The 20,925-nt window shown below is 41.2% G+C and overlaps 1 protein-coding gene and 1 pseudogene across 1 annotated transcript in view; one reads left to right on the forward strand and one right to left on the reverse strand.

Moving 5' to 3' along the window:
• Positions 1-20,925, reverse strand: part of TMTC3 (transmembrane O-mannosyltransferase targeting cadherins 3) — a 405,658-nt gene that overhangs the window by 10,709 nt on the left and 374,024 nt on the right. The window lies entirely within an intron of this gene.
• Positions 81-20,770, forward strand: LOC128664943 (ATP synthase subunit beta, mitochondrial-like; annotated as a pseudogene).

Here is a 20,925-nt window from a genome sequence, read left to right on the forward strand (position 1 = left end):
TTTCCTAAACCAATTTCCTTTTTTATGTTTATGTGGATGATATCATTCACCAAAGCAATTTAGCCGTGTGTAGCTTTGACATGAATCTAATTCCTACAATCGGCCTTGCTATGTTTATTCTCAGTCTACACAAACTCGCAAGTTAAAGGGATAGTCTAGTCAAAATTAAACTTTAATGATTCAGATAGACCAGCAATTTTAAGCAACTTTTCTAATTTACTTCTATTATAATTTTTTCTTTGTTCTCTTGGTATCTGTTACGGTTGCCTCCAGGCTGGCTGGAAGTTGGACCGTAGAAAAGGATGCTCCTAGCGCTCACCAAAGGATCATCAGCACCGTAGACACCATAACTACTGCGTAGCCACCATAAGTAATGCAGACTCTACGAACCACCGCTGCTGGGCTGGTATCTCGCTGTCTGCTCTGCGCCCTGGACCTACGACCAGGCTCCAGTAGATGAACCTCTTCCTTCTGTAGAGCAAAGCAGGATCAGGAACAAGAGCTCTTACAAGAGCTCAGTAGCTAAGGGAGTATGAAGAGCATAGCAATCCCTGTAGTGATTATAGCTGTCCCCTACAAACATGAGTCAAGGCTGCAAGTTAGAGGGTCAGAAGAGGTCTGAGGTGCTGGAACACCCAGCCTGGTTTTTATTGAGGTTACATGCACACAGGACACTCCCGGGGGGGGGGGGGGGGGAGCATAAAATCCCCCATCACACATTTGGTACATTTAGATAGAGAGACAACGCCCTTTGACAGGCCACAATAGAATTACATTACTTCAGCAGATAACCAGTTACACACAAGAAAACAATGCAGTCCATCTTATCAACTAGCAGTCTGACTCCAGAGGTGATTAGACAATGGGAATGTTTATCACTAAACTTAATTAGAGCTGATGCCAGCAAACTTGTATTTAGAAAATAGCTTCTTAAAGCTGAACAAAGTTAACTCTTTCAGTTCTGACCGAAGGGTCTGTCACATAGCACTTAACGGTACACAATGAAAACTAATGCTTCTGTAACAGTCTTAAAGGGGCATTGTTCACCAAAGTCACAATATGTCCCCAGACGGTTCTTAAAGGGCCATACACACCCAATAAAAGTTAATACGTTTTCAGGGGCACAATCTTCCAGGGGCCATAGTCATGAGGAAGGAGGCTGGCAAATAGGCTTCTCCACAATCAAGGGAAGCAGGGCAATTTTCCATTTAAAGGGCCAGTTACAAATAGCAGTTTGTAACAGTATCTTTATTTGAAAAGCAAGAATGTAAAGCTTAGAAGCCTGACCATTGTTGCTTCAGCACCTGGGTAGCACTTGCTGACTGGTGTATAAATGTAGCCCCCAATCAGCAAGCGCTACCCAGGTGCTGAACCAAAATGGGCCAGCTTCTAAGCTTACATTTAAATAAAGATACTAAGAGAACAAAGAAAAATTGATAATAGGAGTAAATTAGAAAGTTGCTTAAAATTGCTGCTCTATCTGAATCATGAAAGTTTAATTTTGACTAGACTATCCCTTTAAAGATATAGATAAACCTGAAACCAAACCAAGCAATTTCCTTCACTTGACTTGTATAACAATGTAGCACCATTAAAAATTGAAAGCACGGAAGCTTGTGAGTGCTCCCTCTGCATTGCTTTCTCTCCGCTGCAGACATTGCCATTTTAGGGGCTGTAGGACATTGTTCAACCAGCCCAGTCCAACTAGGACAGAGCTTGCTCAGAGGTTCCCCTGCTGCCCTTTATTCCCGGAGAGATTATGCAGAACAGACTAATGCAGCAGTTAAGACTGGCATAGCCACAGCCACGGAAATGACTTGTACCATGAAATGATTGAGTCTGGTGTTATCAACCTGAAAGATGCAACATCCAAGGTAGCACTGGTATATGGATTGTGGCTGTTATTGGTGCTGTTGTGGATGTCCAGTTTGATGAGGGGCTGTCAGCCATCTTAAATGCTCTGGAAGTTCTATGAAGAGACACCAGGCCAGTACTTGAAGTTGCTCAACACCTGGGTGAGAACACTGTTCGTACAATTGCTATGGATGGTACTGTAGGCTTGGTAAGAGGGTTCTTGATGCTGGCAATCCAATCAGAATTCCTGTTGGTCCTGAAACTCTTGGAAGAATTACGAATGTAATTGGTGAACCAATTGATGAAAGAGGACTTATTGCTACAAAACAGGTTGCACCTATCCATGCTGAAGCTCCAGAATTTGTAGAGATGAGTGTAGAGCAAGAGATCTTGGTAAGCCATCAAAGTGGTTGATCTGCTGGCACCATATGCCAAAGGAGGAAACATTTGACATTTTGGTGGTGCTGGTGTGGGCAAAACTGTATTCATTATGGAATTGATCAACAATGTAGCAAAAGCCCATGGTGGTTACTCAGTATTTGCTGGTGTGGGAGAACGTACACGTGAAGGAAATAACTTGTACCATGAAATGATTGAGTCTGGTGTTATCAACCTGAAAGAGGTAGCACTGGTATATGGACAGATGAATGAACCCCCTGGTGCCAGAGCTTGTGTTGCTTTGACTGGCTTGACTGTGGCAGAATACTTCAGAGATCAAGAGGGACAAGATGTGACAAGATGTGACAACATTTTCAGGTTTATTCAGGCTGGTTTAGAGGTGTCTACTTTGCTTGGTCATATCCCATCACCACTTTTATCACTTGGATGCCACTACTGTACTGTCTCGTGCCATTGCTGAGTTGAGCATCTATCCTGCTGTAGATCCTCTGGATTCCACATCACGTTTCATGGACCTCAACATTGTAGGACATGAGCAATACAATGTTGCTCATGGTGTGCAGAAGATTCTGCAGGATTTCAAATCTTTACAAGACATCATTGCCATTTTGTGTATTGATGAATTGTCCCAAGAAGACAAACTGACTCTGGCTCGTGCCCGAAAAAACATAATTTATGTAAGAACTTACCTGATAAATTCATTTCTTTCATATTAGAAAGAGTCCATGAGCTAGTGACGTATGGGATATACATTCCTACCAGGAGGGGCAAAGTTTCCCAAACCTCAAAATGCCTATAAATACACCCCTCACCACACCCACAATTCAGTTTAACGAATAGCCAAGAAGTGGGGTGATAAGAAAGGAGCGAAAGCATCAAATAAGGAATTGGAATAATTGTGCTTTATACAAAAAAATCATAACCACCACAAAAAGGGTGGGCCTCATGGACTCTTGCTAATATGAAAGAAATGAATTTATCAGGTAAGTTCTTACATAAATTATGTTTTCTTTCATGTAATTAGCAAGACTCCATGAGCTAGTGACGTATGGGATAATAAATACCCAAGATGTGGAACTTCCACGCAAGAGTCACTAGAGAGGGAGGGATAAAATAAAGACAGCCAATTCCGCTGAAAAATTAATCCACTACCCAAATCAAAAAAATTTAAATTTTTATAATGAAAAAAACTGAAATTATAAGCAGAAGAATCAAACAAACAGCTGCCTGAAATACCATTCTACCAAAACTACTTCTAAAGAAGAGAAAACATCAAAATGGTAGAACATAGTAAAAGAAGACCAAGTCATTGCTTTGCAAATCTGATCAACAGAAGCTACATTCTGAAAAAGCCCAGGAAGTAGAAACTTACCTAGTAGAATGAGCCGTAATCCTCCGAGGCGGGAATCCACCCAACTCCAATTAAACATGATGAATCAAAAGTTTAAGCAAGATGCCAAATAAATGGCAAAAGCCTTTTGACCTTCCTAAAACCAGAAAAGATAACAAATAGACTAGACGTCTATCTGAAATCTGAATAGCTTCAACATAGAAGTTCAAAAACTCTTACCATATCCAAAGAAAGTAAGAATCTCACCAAAGAAGTCTTAGGAAAATAAAAAATCCTCCCCAATGTTGTTAGAATGTACAACTTTAGGTAAAAAATTGAAATGAGGACAGCGAAAACTACCTTATTCTGAAGAAAAAATCAGAAAAAAAGAGATTCACAAGAAAGAACAGATAATTCAAAAACTGTTCTAGCTGAAGAGATGTCCAAATAGAACAATACTTTCCATAAAAGTAATTAATGTCCAGAGCAAACATATGCTCAAATAGAAGAGCCTGAAAAGCCTTCAGAACCAAATTAAGACTCCAAGGAGGAGAAATTGGCTTAATGACAGGTTTGATACGAATCAAAACCTGAACAAAATGATGAATATCAGGAAGTAACACTGCCTTATCCTGATGAAAAATCAGAAAAGGATATTCACAAAAAAGAGCAGATAACTCAAAAACTCTTCTAGCAGAAGAAATAACCAAAGGAACAATACTTTTCCAAGAAAGTAATTAATGTACAGAAAATGCATAGTTTCAAACGAAGGAACCTGTAAAGCCCTCAGCACCAAATTGAAACTCCAAAGAGGAGAGATTGAATTAATGACAGGCTTGATACGGACCAAAGCTTTTACAAAACATGAATATCAGGATGATTAGCAATCTTTCTGTGAAAGAAGAACAGAAAGAGTAGAGATTTGTCCTATCATATAACTGAAGACAAAACCTTATCCAAACCAACCTGAAAAAATTATAAAATTCTATGAATTTTAAAAGAATGCCAAGAAAAATAGGTCTTCCAGACTCGATAATAAACCTTTCTAGAGACAGATTTACGAGCCTGAAATATAGTATTAATCAATGAGTCAGAGAAACCTCTATGACTAAAAATCAATCGTTCAATCTCCATCCCTTCAAATTTAATGATTTGAGATCCTGATGGAAAAAATGGGCCTTGAGAAAGAAGGTCTGGTTTAAACGGAAGTGTCCAAGGTTGGCAACTGGCCATCCGAATGAGATCCGCATACCAAAACCTGAGAGGCCATGCTGGAGCCACCAGCAGAACAAAAAAATACTCCATAAGAAATTTTGGAAATCACTTTGGAAGAAGAAACTAGAGGCGGAAAGAAATAGGCAAAAAGATAATTCCAAAGAAATGTCAATACATACACTACTTCCGCCTGAGGATCCCCGGACCTGAATAGGCCCCTGGGAAGTTCTTTATTCAGATGAGATGCTAACAGATCTATTTCTAGAAATGCTCACATTTGAAAAATTTAAAAACATATCTGGGTATGAGAGACCATTCTCCCGGATGTAAAGCTTGATTAACAGAGATAATCCGCTTCCCAAATATCTATACCTGGGGAAAAAAAACACAGATTTGAGATAGGAGCTGGATTTAGCCCAGGCTAATATCCGAGACACTTCTGTCACAGCCTAGTAGTAGTAGTAGTAGAGATATTGTCTGAAAAACAAAAAAGTCTCTTCTTCAAAAAGAAACTAACCGAAAAACTCTGAGAATGCACGGAGTTCTAAAATATCAAATGGTAATCTCGCCTCCTGAGATTTCCAAACCCCTTGTGCTGACAGAGATCCTCAGACAGCCTCCCAACCAAAAAGACTCACATCTGTAAAGATCATGGCCCAGGTTGAAAGAAACGAAGAGACCTGTAGAACTAAATGATGGTGATCTTAACCACCAAATCAAGATAGATAAATATTAGGATTCGAAGATTTAGAATGTGTAATCCTAGAATCCCTGCACCATAATACAGCATAAAAAACTGGAAAAGGTTATTTCTATTGAAAATGAGCAAAGGGAATTGAATCCAATGCTGAGGCCATAAGACCTAAAACTTCTATGCATATATAGCAATTGAAGGAAATAATAGAGACTAAAGGTACCTACAGACGGAACCCAATAAAATTGTCCCTTGTCTGATAGAGACAAAGACAGGGACACAAACTATCTGGAAACCTAAAAAAGGTGACCCTTGTGAGAGGAATCAAGAGCTTTTGAAAAAAAGATCCTCTAACTATGTCCTGAAAGAACAAAGTTAAATCATATAAGATTCCACAGCCTCAGAAAATAATCTGAATGAAAACAGAAAAAATGAAGATATGCATTTATTGTATCTAATGAAAACAAATAATGCCATCACTGACCAACAAAAGGCAGAATAGACCATATAAATACCAATCTAAAAACAGAATTTATGTTTACCTGATAAATTTCTTTCTCCAACGGTGTGTCCGGTCCACGGCGTCATCCTTACTTGTGGGATATTCTCTTCCCCAACAGGAAATGGCAAAGAGCCCAGCAAAGCTGGTCACATGATCCCTCCTAGGCTCCGCCTACCCCAGTCATTCGACCGACGTTAAGGAGGAATATTTGCATAGGAGAAACCATATGGTACCGTGGTGACTGTAGTTAAAGAAAATAAAATATCAGACCTGATTAAAAAAACCAGGGCGGGCCGTGGACCGGACACACCTATGTTGGAGAAAGAAATTTATCAGGTAAACATAAATTCTGTTTTCTCCAACATAGGTGTGTCCGGTCCACGGCGTCATCCTTACTTGTGGGAACCAATACCAAAGCTTTAGGACACGGATGAAGGGAGGGAGCAAATCAGGTCACCTAAATGGAAGGCACCACGGCTTGCAAAACCTTTCTCCCAAAAATAGCCTCAGAAGAAGCAAAAGTATCAAACTTGTAAAATTTGGTAAAAGTGTGCAGTGAAGACCAAGTCGCTGCCCTACATATCTGATCAACAGAAGCCTCGTTCTTGAAGGCCCATGTGGAAGCCACAGCCCTAGTGGAATGAGCTGTGATTCTTTCGGGAGGCTGCCGTCCGGCAGTCTCGTAAGCCAATCTGATGATGCTTTTAATCCAAAAAGAGAGAGAGGTAGAAGTTGCTTTTTGACCTCTCCTTTTACCTGAATAAACAACAAACAAGGAAGATGTTTGTCTAAAATCCTTTGTAGCATCTAAATAGAATTTTAGAGCGCGAACAACATCCAAATTGTGCAACAAACGTTCCTTCTTTGAAACTGGTTTTGGACACAGAGAAGGTACGATAATCTCCTGGTTAATGTTTTTGTTAGAAACAACTTTTGGAAGAAAACCAGGTTTAGTACGTAAAACCACCTTATCTGCATGGAACACCAGATAAGGAGGAGAACACTGCAGAGCAGATAATTCTGAGACTCTTCTAGCAGAAGAAATCGCAACTAAAAACAAAACTTTCCAAGATAATAACTTAATATCAACGGAATGTAAGGGTTCAAACGGAACCCCCTGAAGAACTGAAAGAACTAAATTGAGACTCCAAGGAGGAGTCAAAGGTTTGTAAACAGGCTTGATTCTAACCAGAGCCTGAACAAAGGCTTGAACATCTGGCACAGCTGCCAGCTTTTTGTGAAGTAATACCGACAAGGCAGAAATCTGTCCCTTCAGGGAACTAGCAGATAATCCTTTGTCCAATCCTTCTTGAAGGAAGGATAGAATCCTAGGAATCTTAACCTTGTCCCAAGGGAATCCTTTAGATTCACACCAACAGATATATTTTTTCCAAATTTTGTGGTAAATCTTTCTAGTCACAGGCTTTCTGGCCTGAACAAGAGTATCGATAACAGAATCTGAGAATCCTCGCTTCGATAAAATCAAGCGTTCAATCTCCAAGCAGTCAGCTGGAGTGAAACCAGATTCGGATGTTCGAACGGACCCTGAACAAGAAGGTCTCGTCTCAAAGGTAGCTTCCAAGGTGGAGCCGATGACATATTCACCAGATCTGCATACCAAGTCCTGCGTGGCCACGCAGGAGCTATCAAGATCACCGACGCCCTCTCCTGCTTGACCCTGGCTATCAGCCTGGGGATGAGAGGAAATGGCGGGAACACATAAGCTAGTTTGAAGGTCCAAGGTGCTACTAGTGCATCCACTAGAGCCGCCTTGGGATCCCTGGATCTGGCCCCGTAGCAAGGAACTTTGAAGTTCTGACGAGAGGCCATCAGATCCATGTCTGGAATGCCCCACAGGTGAGTGACTTGGGCAAAGATTTCCGGATGGAGTTCCCACTCCCCCGGATGCAATGTCTGCCGACTCAGAAAATCCGCTTCCCAATTTTCCACTCCTGGGATGTGGATAGCAGACAGGTGGCAGGAGTGAGACTCCGCCCAGAGAATAATTTTGGTTACTTCTTCCATCGCTAGGGAACTTCTTGTTCCCCCCTGATGGTTGATGTACGCAACAGTCGTCATGTTGTCTGATTGAAACCGTATGAACCTGGTCCTCGCAAGCTGGGGCCAGGCCTGGAGAGCATTGAATATCGCTCTCAGTTCCAGAATATTTATCGGTAGAAGAGATTCTTCCCGAGACCAAAGACCCTGAGCTTTCAGGGATCCCCAGACCGCGCCCCAGCCTATCAGACTGGCGTCGGTCGTGACAATGACCCACTCTGGTCTGTGGAACATCATCCCTTGAGACAGATTGTCCAGGGACAGCCACCAACGGAGTGAGTCTCTGGTCCTCTGATTTACTTGTATCTTCGGAGACAAGTCTGTATAGTCCCCATTCCACTGACTGAGCATGCACAGTTGTAATGGTCTTAGATGAATGCGCGCAAAAGGAACTATGTCCATCGCCGCCACCATCAAACCGATCACTTCCATGCACTGAGCTATGGAAGGAAGAGGAACGGAATGAAGTATCCGACAAGAGTCCAGAAGTTTTGTTTTTCTGGCCTCTGTTAGAAAGATCCTCATTTCTAAGGAGTCTATAATTGTTCCCAAGAAGGGAACCCTTGTTGACGGGGATAGAGAACTCTTTTCCACGTTCACTTTCCAGCCGTGAGATCTGAGAAAGGCCAGGACAATGTCCGTGTGAGCCTTTGCTTGAGGAAGGGACGACGCTTGAATCAGAATGTCGTCCAGGTAAGGTACTACTGCAATGCCCCTTGGTCTTAGCACCGCTAGAAGGGACCCTAGTACCTTTGTGAAAATCCTTGGAGCAGTGGCTAATCCGAAAGGAAGCGCCACGAACTGGTAATGTTTGTCCAGGAATGCAAACCTTAGGAACCGATGATGTTCCTTGTGGATAGGAATATGTAGATACGCATCCTTTAAATCCACCGTGGTCATGAATTGACCTTCCTGGATGGAAGGAAGGATAGTTCGAATGGTTTCCATCTTGAACGATGGGACCTTGAGAAATTTGTTTAAGATCTTGAGATCTAGGATTGGTCTGAACGTTCCCTCTTTTTTGGGAACTATGAACAGATTGGAGTAGAACCCCATCCCTTGTTCTCTTAATGGAACAGGATGAATCACTCCCATTTTTAACAGGTCTTCTACACCATGTAAGAACGCCTGTCCTTTTATGTGGTCTGAAGACAACTGCGACCTGTGGAACCTCCCCCTTGGGGGAAGTCCCTTGAATTCCAGAAGATAACCCTGGGAGACTATTTCTAGCGCCCAAGGATCCAGAACATCTCTTGCCCAAGCCTGAGCGAAGAGAGAGAGTCTGCCCCCCACCAGATCCGGTCCCGGATCGGGGGCCAATATTTCATGCTGTCTTGGTAGCAGTGGCAGGTTTCTTGGCCTGCTTTCCCTTGTTCCAGCCTTGCATTGGTCTCCAAGCTGGCTTGGCCTAAGAAGTATTAACCTCTTGCTTAGAGGACGTAGCACCTTGGGCTGGTCCGTTTTTACGAAAGGGACGAAAATTAGGTCTATTTTTTGCCTTGAAAGGCCGATCCTGAGGAAGGGCGTGGCCCTTACCCCCAGTGATATCAGAGATAATCTCTTTCAAGTCAGGACCAAACAACGTTTTCCCCTTGAAAGGAATGTTTAGTAGCTTGTTCTTGGAAGACGCATCAGCCGACCAAGATTTCAACCAAAGCGCTCTGCGCGCCACAATAGCAAACCCAGAGTTCTTAGCCGCTAACTTAGCCAATTGCAAAGAGGCGTCTAGAGTGAAAGAATTAGCCAATTTGAGAGCATTGATTCTGTCCATAATCTCCTCATAAGGAGGAGAGTCACTATCGAGCACCTTAAGCAGTTCATCAAACCAGAAATATGCGGCAGTAGTGACAGGGACAATGCATGAAATGGGTTGTAGAAGGTAACCCTGCTGAACAAACATCTTTTTAAGCAAACCTTCTAATTTTTTATCCATAGGATCTTTGAAAGCACAACTATCCTCTATTGGAATAGTGGTGCGTTTGTTTAAAGTAGAAACCGCTCCCTCGACCTTGGGGACTGACTGCCATAAGTCCTTTCTGGGGTCGACCATAGGAAACAATTTTTTAAATATGGGGGGAGGGACGAAAGGAATACCGGGCCTTTCCCATTCTTTATTAACAATGTCCGCCACCCGCTTGGGTATAGGAAAAGCTTCTGGGAGCCCCGGCACCTCTAGGAACTTGTCCATTTTACATAGTTTCTCTGGGATGACTAAATTTTCACAATCATCCAGAGTGGATAATACCTCCTTAAGCAAAATGCGGAGATGTTCCAATTTAAATTTAAATGTAATCACATCAGATTCAGCCTGCTGAGAAATGTTCCCTAAATCAGTAATTTCTCCCTCAGACAAAACCTCCCTGGCCCCCTCAGATTGGGTTAGGGGCCCTTCAGAGATATTAATATCAGCGTCGTCATGCTCTTCAGTAACTAAAACAGAGCAGCCACGCTTACGCTGACAAGGGTTCATTTTGGCTAAAATGTTTTTGACAGAATTATCCATTACAGCCGTTAATTGTTGCATAGTAAGGAGTATTGGCGCGCTAGATGTACTAGGGGCCTCCTGAGTGGGCAAGACTCGTGTAGGCGAAGGAGGGAATGATGCAGTACCATGCTTACTCCCCTCACTTGAGGAATCATCTTGGGCATCATTGTCATTATCACATAAATCACATTTATTTAAATGAATAGGAATTCTGGCTTCCCCACATTCAGAACACAGTCTATCTGGTAGTTCAGACATGTTAAACAGGCATAAACTTGATCAGAAAGTACAAAAAACGTTTTAAAATAAAACCGTTACTGTCACTTTAAATTTTAAACTGAACACACTTTATTACTGCAATTGCGAAAAAACATGAAGGAATTGTTCAAAATTCACCAAATTTTCACCACAGCGTCTTAAAGCCTTGAAAATATTGCACACCAATTTTGGAAGCTTTAACCCTTAAAATAACGGAACCGGAGCCGTTTTAAGCTTTAAACCCCTTTACAGTCCCTGGTATCTGCTTTGCTGAGACCCAACCAAACCCAAAGGGGAATACGATACCAAATGACGCCTTCAGAAGTCTTTTATAAGTATCAGAGCTCCTCTCACATGCGACTGCATGCCATGCCTCTCAAAAACAAGTGCGCAACACCGGCGCGAAAATGAGACTCTGCCTATGCTTGGGGAAAGCCCCTAAAGAATAAGGTGTCTAAAACAGTGCCTGCCGATATTATTATATCAAAATACCCAGATAAAATGATTCCTCAAGGCTAAATATGTGTTAATAATCAATCGATTTAGCCCAAAAAAAGTCTACAGTTTAAATAAGCCCTTGTGAAGCCCTTATTTACAATCGTAATAAACATGGCTTACCGGATCCCATAGGGAAAATGACAGCTTCCAGCATTACATCGTCTTGTTAGAATGTGTCATACCTCAAGCAGCAAGAGACTGCAAACTGTTCCCCCAACCGAAGTTAATTGCTCTCAACAGTCCTGTGTGGAACAGCCATGGATTTTAGTTACGGTTGCTAAAATCATTTTCCTCATACAAACAGAATTCTTCATCTCTTTTCTGTTTCAGAGTAAATAGTACGTACCAGCACTATTTGAAAATAACAAACTCTTGATTGAATAATGAAAAACTACAGTTAAACACTAAAAAACTCTAAGCCATCTCCGTGGAGATGTTGCCTGTACAACGGCAAAGAGAATGACTGGGGTAGGCGGAGCCTAGGAGGGATCATGTGACCAGCTTTGCTGGGCTCTTTGCCATTTCCTGTTGGGGAAGAGAATATCCCACAAGTAAGGATGACGCCGTGGACCGGACACACCTATGTTGGAGAAAGACGATACATTTATATAACAAAAAGATTTTCTATCTTTGGAACAATTAACAGTTTTGAATAAAACCCCAAAACCCAGTTCCTAAAAATGGAACAGGAAGAAATACCCCAGAAGATTCCAGGTCTGAGCAGCACTTGAGCCCCAACGGGTGATCAGCTGCGCTTCAACATTATCCCAAAATATATAGGATCAAAACACACTGAAAGTGTTAGCCTTACTGGAATAGCTGGAATATCAAAGAGAAAAAAAGACTTCTCACAGGCGGTTTAACTCTGAACTTTATTCTGTATCCAAAATCAAAGAAATTTGCAAAACAACAAATTTAAAAAAAATCTTAACCTGCCCCTTACCAGCAAAGCTGGAATACGGCACATATATTGCAAATTTAGGGAGCTGATTTTTAAAAAAGATTTCCAATTAAAAACATGCTACTTGGGAATTTGTTCCTTAATAAGAACAACCAAACTAATGAGCTTAAAGTTTAGTCTTGAAACTCAATCTTGAAGGCCAGAGTAACAGTTAAGAAATGAATCCAATTATAAACCAAATAATTGATTATCTTAGAAAGAAATATGGATTTTTTAGAAATCACAAAATTCTTCTAGCTAAAACAGCTAAAGACATATAATAAACCTAATTTGCCAAAAAATATTAGCATGATAACCCAGGTAAAGGACCAGTCAACACACTGGACTTGCATAATCAACAAATGCAAAACAACAAGACAAATGCAACAGCCCCTAGTCTAGTAGATTTTGTCCTTAACAATGCTAAAATAAATCATAATCTGATACTTGATTTTAAAGTAAACAGAAAAAATTAAGTAATTGCAACATCATTCAAATAAATCACAGGACCAAGAAAAGTACCTGAAAATAAATAATTTTCCTTAAATAAGATACAAACATCTAAAAGGAAAAATAAATACTATTTTGCTATAGAAACAATAGCATAATTAGCAGGAGTAGAGATAGCCCCATTTAAATTGGAGAACCTTTAAAATTGAAATGAACTGCCGGCAAAGAATATAGTTTAAAACCTTTAAAGAAGGAATAAAAGGAAATTCTCAGCCTATTCCATTCCCTAATATGAGGAACTGGAAAAAAACCTCTGAAAATACAGAAGAATAAATAAACAGAAATAAAATGTTAGTCTTGAAAGAACTGATTACCTTAATATCCAAAATAATCAACACCTTTTCAACAAAGAACAAATGTACTTTAATAAAAAAATAAAAAAAGTAGATTTATTAGTGTCAATATCTGATAAAGAAAATTCTGAATGAGAAAAAACATCATCAGAGAAGGATAAATCATTATGTTGTTGGTCATTTGAAACTTCAATAAAAAAAGTTTGGAAAAGACCTAAAAAATTTCATTAGAAGGCACGATGTCAGACAAAGCCTTTAAAATAGAATCAGAAAAATATTCTTATAAATCTTCTAAATAATTCTTGTACATAAGATGTAAAAAGAAAAGCAAATAAATAAAGCATAAATACTAACGGATTCTGCATGTAAAAGTTTATCATGATAACTTATTACAAACCATAGCTAAAGAAAAACATTCATAATATTTTTAAATAAAATGGACTTAGCTTTGGTAGGACTGAACTCAGTCAACAGGAATCCCTTAGAATGTTTTTGAAACAGGAACAGTGAAATCTTGCAATATGTAACAGAAAAAAACAATATTTAAAGCAAAATTATCAAATTCCTTAAATGACAGTTTCAGGAATGGGAAAAAAGAATTTATGCTTACCTGATAAATTACTTTCTCCAACGGTGTGTCCGGTCCACGGCGTCATCCTTACTTGTGGGATATTCTCCTCCCCAACAGGAAATGGCAAAGAGTCCCAGCAAAGCTGGTCACATGATCCCTCCTAGGCTCCGCCCACCCCAGTCATTCGACCGACGGACAGGAGGAAATATATATAGGAGAAACCATATGATACCGTGGTGACTGTAGTTAGAGAAAATAATTCATCAGACCTGATTAAAAAACCAGGGCGGGCCGTGGACCGGACACACCGTTGGAGAAAGCAATTTATCAGGTAAGCATAAATTCTGTTTTCTCCAACATTGGTGTGTCCGGTCCACGGCGTCATCCTTACTTGTGGGAACCAATACCAAAGCTTTAGGACACGGATGAAGGGAGGGAGCAAATCAGGTCACCTAAATGGAAGGCACCACGGCTTGCAAAACCTTTCTCCCAAAAATTGCCTCCGAAGAAGCAAAAGTATCAAATTTGTAAAATTTGGCAAAAGTGTGCAGTGAAGACCAAGTCGCTGCCTTACATATCTGGTCAACAGAAGCCTCGTTCTTGAAGGCCCATGTGGAAGCCACAGCCCTAGCGGAGTGAGCTGTGATTCTTTCAGGAGGCTGCCGTCCGGCAGTCTCATAAGCCAATCGGATAATGCTTTTAAGCCAAAAGGAAAGAGAGGTAGAAGTCGCTTTTTGACCTCTCCTTTTACCAGAATAAACAACAAACAAGGAAGATGTTTGTCTGAAATCTTTAGTAGCCTCTAAATAGAATTTTAGAGCACGGACTACGTCCAAATTGTGTAACAAACGTTCCTTCTTTGAAACTGGATTCGGACACAAAGAAGGTACAACTATCTCCTGGTTAATATTTTTGTTGGAAACAACTTTCGGAAGAAAACCAGGCTTAGTACGCAAAACCACCTTATCTGCATGGAACACCAGATAGGGCGGAGAACACTGCAGAGCAGATAACTCTGAAACTCTTCTAGCAGAAGAAATTGCAACCAAAAACAAAACTTTCCAAGATAATAACTTAATATCTACGGAATGTAAGGGTTCAAACGGAACCCCTTGAAGAACTGAAAGAACTAGATTTAGACTCCAGGGAGGAGTCAAAGGTCTGTAAACAGGCTTGATCCTAACCAGAGCCTGAACAAATGCTTGAACATCTGGCACAGCTGCCAGTCTTTTGTGAAGTAAAACAGATAAAGCAGAGATCTGTCCCTTCAGAGAACTTGCAGATAATCCTTTCTCCAAACCTTCTTGTAGAAAGGATAGAATCTTAGGAATTTTTATCTTGTTCCATGGGAATCCTTTAGATTCACACCAACAGATATATTTTTCCCATATTTTATGGTAAATTTTTCTAGTTACAGGCTTTCTAGCCTGAATCAGAGTATCTATTACAGAATCTGAAAACCCACGCTTTGATAAAATCAAGCGTTCAATCTCCAAGCCGTCAGTTGGAGGGAAACCAGATTCGGATGTTCGAATGGACCCTGAACAAGAAGGTCCTGTCTCAAAGGTAGCTTCCATGGTGGAGCCGATGACATATTCACCAGGTCTGCATACCAAGTCCTGCGTGGCCACGCAGGAGCTATCAAGATCACCGAGGCCCTCTCCTGATTGATCCTGGCTACCAGCCTGGGGATGAGAGGAAACGGTGGGAATACATAAGCTAGGTTGAAGGTCCAAGGTGCTACTAGTGCATCTACTAGGGTCGCCTTGGGATCCCTGGATCTGGACCCGTAGCAAGGAACCTTGAAGTTCTGACGAGACGCCATCAGATCCATGTCTGGAATGCCCCATAATTGAGTTATTTGGGCAAAGATTTCCGGATGGAGTTCCCACTCCCCCGGATGGAATGTCTGACGACTCAGAAAATCCGCTTCCCAATTTTCCACTCCTGGGATGTGGATCGCAGACAAGTGGCAGGAGTGATCCTCCGCCCATTGAATTATCTTGGTCACTTCTTTCATCGCCAGGGAACTCCTTGTTCCCCCCTGATGATTGATATATGCAACGGTCGTCATGTTTTCTGACTGAAACCTTATGAATTTGGCCTTTGCTAGTTGAGGCCAAGCTCTGAGAGCATTGAATATCGCTCTCAGTTCCAGAATGTTTATCGGGAGAAGAGACTCTTCCCGAGACCATAGACCCTGAGCTTTCAGGGATTCCCAGACCGCGCCCCAGCCCACTAGGCTGGCGTCGGTCGTGACAATGACCCACTCTGGTCTGCGGAAGCTCATTCCCTGTGACAGATTGTCCAGGGTCAGCCACCAACGGAGTGAATCTCTGGTCTTTTGATCTACTTGAATCGTCGGAGACAAGTCTGTATAATCCCCATTCCACTGTCTGAGCATGCACAGTTGTAATAGTCTTAGATGAATTCGTGCAAAAGGAACTATGTCCATTGTTGCAACCATCAATCCTATTACTTCCATGCACTGCGCTATGGAAGGACGAGGAACAGAATGAAGTACTTGACAAGAGCTTAGAAGTTTTGATTTTCTGACCTCTGTCAGAAAAATCCTCATTTCTAAGGAATCTATTATTGTTCCCAAGAAGGGAACTCTTGTTGACGGGGACAGAGAACTTTTTTCTTTGTTCACCTTCCATCCGTGAGATCTGAGAAAGGCTAGGACGATGTCCGTATGAGCCTTTGCTTTTGACAGGGACGACGCTTGAATCAGGATGTCGTCCAAGTAAGGTACTACTGCAATGCCCCTTGGTCTTAGAACCGCTAGAAGGGACCCTAGTACCTTTGTGAAAATCCTTGGAGCAGTGGCTAATCCAAATGGAAGTGCCACAAACTGGTAATGCTTGTCCAGAAAAGCGAACCTTAGGAACTGATGATGTTCCTTGTGGATAGGAATATGTAGGTACGCATCCTTTAAATCCACGGTAGTCATAAATTGATTTTCCTGGATAGTAGGTAGGATCGTTCGAATAGTTTCCATTTTGAACGATGGTACCCTGAGAAATTTGTTTAGGATCTTTAGATCCAAAATTGGTCTGAATGTTCCCTCTTTTTTGGGAACTATGAACAGATTGGAATAAAATCCCATTCCTTGTTCTCTTATTGGAACTGGATGTATCACTCCCATCTTTAACAGGTCTTCTACACAATGTAAGAATGCCTGTCTCTTTATTTGGTTTGAAGATAATTGAGACCTGTGGAACCTACCCCTTGGGGGTAGTTCCTTGAATTCCAGGAGATAACCTTGAGAAACTATTTCTAGCGCCCAAGGATCCTGAACATCTCTTGCCCAAGCCTGAGCAAAGAGAGAAAGTCTGCCCCCCACTAGATCCGGTCCCGGATCGGGGGCTATCCCTTCATGCTGTTTTGGTAGCAGTGGTAGGCTTCTTGGCCTGCTTACCCTTGTTCCAGCCTTGCATTGGTTTCCAGGCTGGTTTGGGTTGTGAAGTATTACCCTCTTGCTTAGAGGATACAGAATTAGAGACTGGTCCGTTTCTGCGAAAGGGACGAAAATTAGGCTTATTATTAGCCTTAAAAGACCTATCCTGTGGGAGGGCGTGGCCCTTTCCCCCAGTGATGTCTGAAATAATCTCTTTCAAATCAGGTCCAAATAATGTTTTACCTTTGAAAGGAATGTTAAGCAATTTTGTCTTGGAAGACACATCCGCTGACCAAGACTTTAGCCAAAGCACTCTGCGCGCCACGACAGCAAACCCTGAATTTTTCGCCGCTAATCTAGCTAATTGCAAAGCGGCATCTAAAACAAAAGAGTTAGCCAATTTAAGTGCTTGAACTCTGTCCATAACCTCCTCATACGAAGATTCTTTACTGAGCGATTTTTCTAGTTCCTCGAACCAGAAACACGCTGCCGTAGTGACAGGAACAATGCATGAAATTGGTTGTAGAAGGTAACCTTGCTGTACAAAAATCTTTTTAAGCAAACCCTCTAATTTCTTATCCATAGGATCTTTGAAAGCACAACTATCTTCGATAGGAATAGTAGTGCGTTTGTTTAGAGTAGAAACCGCCCCCTCGACCTTGGGGACTGTCTGCCATAAGTCCTTTCTGGGGTCGACTATAGGAAATAATTTCTTAAATATAGGGGGGGGGAACAAAAGGTATGCCAGGCCTTTCCCACTCTTTATTTACTATGTCCGCCACCCGCTTGGGTATAGGAAAAGCGTCGGGGGGCACCGGAACCTCTAGAAACTTGTCCATCTTACATAATTTCTCTGGAATGACCAAATTGTCACAATCATCCAGAGTAGATAACACCTCCTTAAGCAGTGCGCGGAGATGTTCTAATTTAAATTTAAATGTCACAACATCAGGTTCAGCTTGATGAGAAATTTTTCCTGAATCTGAAATTTCTCCATCAGACAAAACCTCCCTCATGGCCCCTTGAGATTGGTGTGAGGGTATGTCAGAACAGTTATCATCAGCGTCCTCTTGCTCTTCAGTGTTTAAAACAGAGCAATCGCGCTTTCTCTGATAAGTAGGCATTTTGGATAAAAGATTTGCTATGGAGTTATCCATTACAGCCGTTAATTGTTGCATGGTAATAAGTATTGGCGCACTAGATGTACTAGGGGCCTCCTGTGTGGGCATAACTGGTGTAGACACAGTAGGGGATGATGTAGTATCATGTTTACTCCCCTCATTTGAGGAATCATCTTGGGCAATATCATTATCTGTTGCATTACTGTCCTTACTTTGTTTGGACACTATGGCACAATTATCACATAAATTTAAATGGGGAGACACATTGGCTTTCATACATATAGAACATAGCTTATCTGATGGTACAGACATGTTAAACAGGCTTAAACTTGTCAACAAAGCACAAAAAACGTTTTAAAATAAAACCATTACTGTCACTTTAAATTTCAAACTGAAAACACTTTATTACTGAATATGTGAAAAAGTATGAAGGAATTGTTCAAAATTCACCAAAATTTCACCACAGTGTCTTAAAGCATTAAAAGTATTGCACACCAAATTTCAGAGCTTTAACCCTTAAATTAACGGAACCGGAGCCGTTTTTACATTTAACCCCTATACAGTCCCAGAATGAGGCTCTGTCTATAACTAGAAAGGCCCCCATCTGAAAAAGGTGTCCAACACAGTGCCTGCCGTTTTTCTAAACGTTCCCCAAGATTATAATGCCAATTATTAGTTAGAATCTGCATAATATGCCTAGTAAAGCAATTGTTTTAGCCCAGAAAAATGTCTACCAGTTTTTAAGCCCTTTTTGAAGCCCTTTATTCTTTTATGTTTAACTAAGAAAATGGCTTACCGGTCCCCATGAGGGGAAATGACAGCCTTCCAGCATTACATGGTCTTGTTAGAAATATGGCTAGTCATACCTTAAGCAGAAAAGACTGCTAACTGTTTCCCCCAACTGAAGTTACTTCATCTTAACAGTCCTGTGTGGAAACAGCAATCGATTTTAGTTACTGTCTGCTAAAATCATCTTCCTCTTACAAACAGAAATCTTCATCCTTTTCTGTTTCAGAGTAAATAGTACATACCAGCACTATTTTAAAATAACAAACACTTGATAGAAGAATAAAACTACATTTAAACACCAAAAAACTCTTAACCATCTCCGTGGAGATGTTGCCTGTGCAACGGCAAAAAGAATGACTGGGGTGGGCGGAGCCTAGGAGGGATCATGTGACCAGCTTTGATGGGACTCTTTGCCATTTCCTGTTGGGGAGGAGAATATCCCACAAGTAAGGATGACGCCGTGGACCGGACACACCAATGTTGGAGAAAAAAATGCCAATGAACAAGCCTCTAGCAACCAGAAGCAATGAAAAATGAGACTGAAATAATGTAAAAAAAAGGTGGAGACAAGAATGACGCCCACATTTTTTGGTGCCAAAAAAGACGCCCACATTATTGGCGCCAAGTACAACGCCTAAATTTTTTAGCGCCAAGAATGACGCCACATCTGGAGACACCAGACATTTTTGGCGCAAAAACGTCAAAAAAATGACGCAATCACAAACAACTTCCGGCGTCAATTATGGCGCCGGAAATGACAAAAAAAAATTTTTTGCGCCAAAAAAGTCTGCCCCAAAAATGACGCAATAAAATGAAGCATTTTCAGCCCCCACGAGCCTAACAGCCCACAGGGAAAAAAGTCAATTGAAACAATTTTTAAGGTAAGAAAAAATGATTATTCATATGCATTATCCCAAATAATGAAACTGACTGTTTGAAATAAGGAATACTGATCATCCTGAATCATGGCAAATATAAGTTTAAAGACATATATTTAGAACTTTATATATAAAGTGCCCAACCATAGCTTAGAGTGTCACAAAAAAATAAGACTTACTTACCCCAGGACACTCATCTACATATAGCAGATAGCCAAACCAGTACTGAAACGAGAATCAGTAGAGGTAATGGTATATGAGTATATTGTCGATCTGAAAAGGGAGGTAAGAGATGAATCTCTACGACCGATAACAGAGAACCTATGAAATAGATCCCGTAGAAGGAGACCATTGAATTCAAATAGGCAATACTCTCTTCACATCCCTCTGACATTCACTGCACTCTGAGAGGAAAACCGGGCTCCAGCCTGCTGCGAAGTGCATATCAACGAAGAATCTAGCACAAACTTACTTTACCACCTCCATGGGAGGCAAAGTTTGTAAAAACTGAATTGTGGGTGTGGTGAGGGGTGTATTTATAGGCATTTTGAGGTTTGGGAAACTTTGCCCCTCCTGGTAGGAATGTATCTCCCATACGTCACTAGCTCATGGACTCTTGCTAATTACATGAAAGAAATTCAGCGTTTCCTATCTCAGCCCTTCCAGGTGGCTGAAGTATTCACTGGGCATCTTGGCAAACTAGTACCCCTAAAAGAATCAATCAAGGGATTTAAACAAATCCATGAAGGTGAGTATGATCATCTGCCAGAACAAGCTTTCTATATGGTAGGACCTATTGAAGAAGCTGTAAAAAAAAGAAGAGAAGCTAGCAGAAGAGCACTCCTAAGAATTCTTGCCCTATTACCTTACGCATTCATCAAGAACATCCTCAAAGTAAACTGCTCCTGTCAATTGGCTTGTGTCGGTTAATTGTATTTAACGTTTCCAATAAAATCTCTGTACAAAGAAAAAAAATTGATAGCATAAAACCTAAGACCACACTTTTTCTAGTGGGTATAAGATTTCTACTTTCTTGCCTCTGGCCATTCAGCATGTGTAGCTACAAACACTCTCTCTGTTATAAGCACTTCAAGTTCTCCCTGACCCTTATACACATGTCAGGTGTCCTC

Source organism: Bombina bombina, chromosome 6 (genome assembly GCF_027579735.1).
Source record: "Bombina bombina isolate aBomBom1 chromosome 6, aBomBom1.pri, whole genome shotgun sequence".
NCBI classification, from domain to species: domain Eukaryota; kingdom Metazoa; phylum Chordata; class Amphibia; order Anura; family Bombinatoridae; genus Bombina; species Bombina bombina.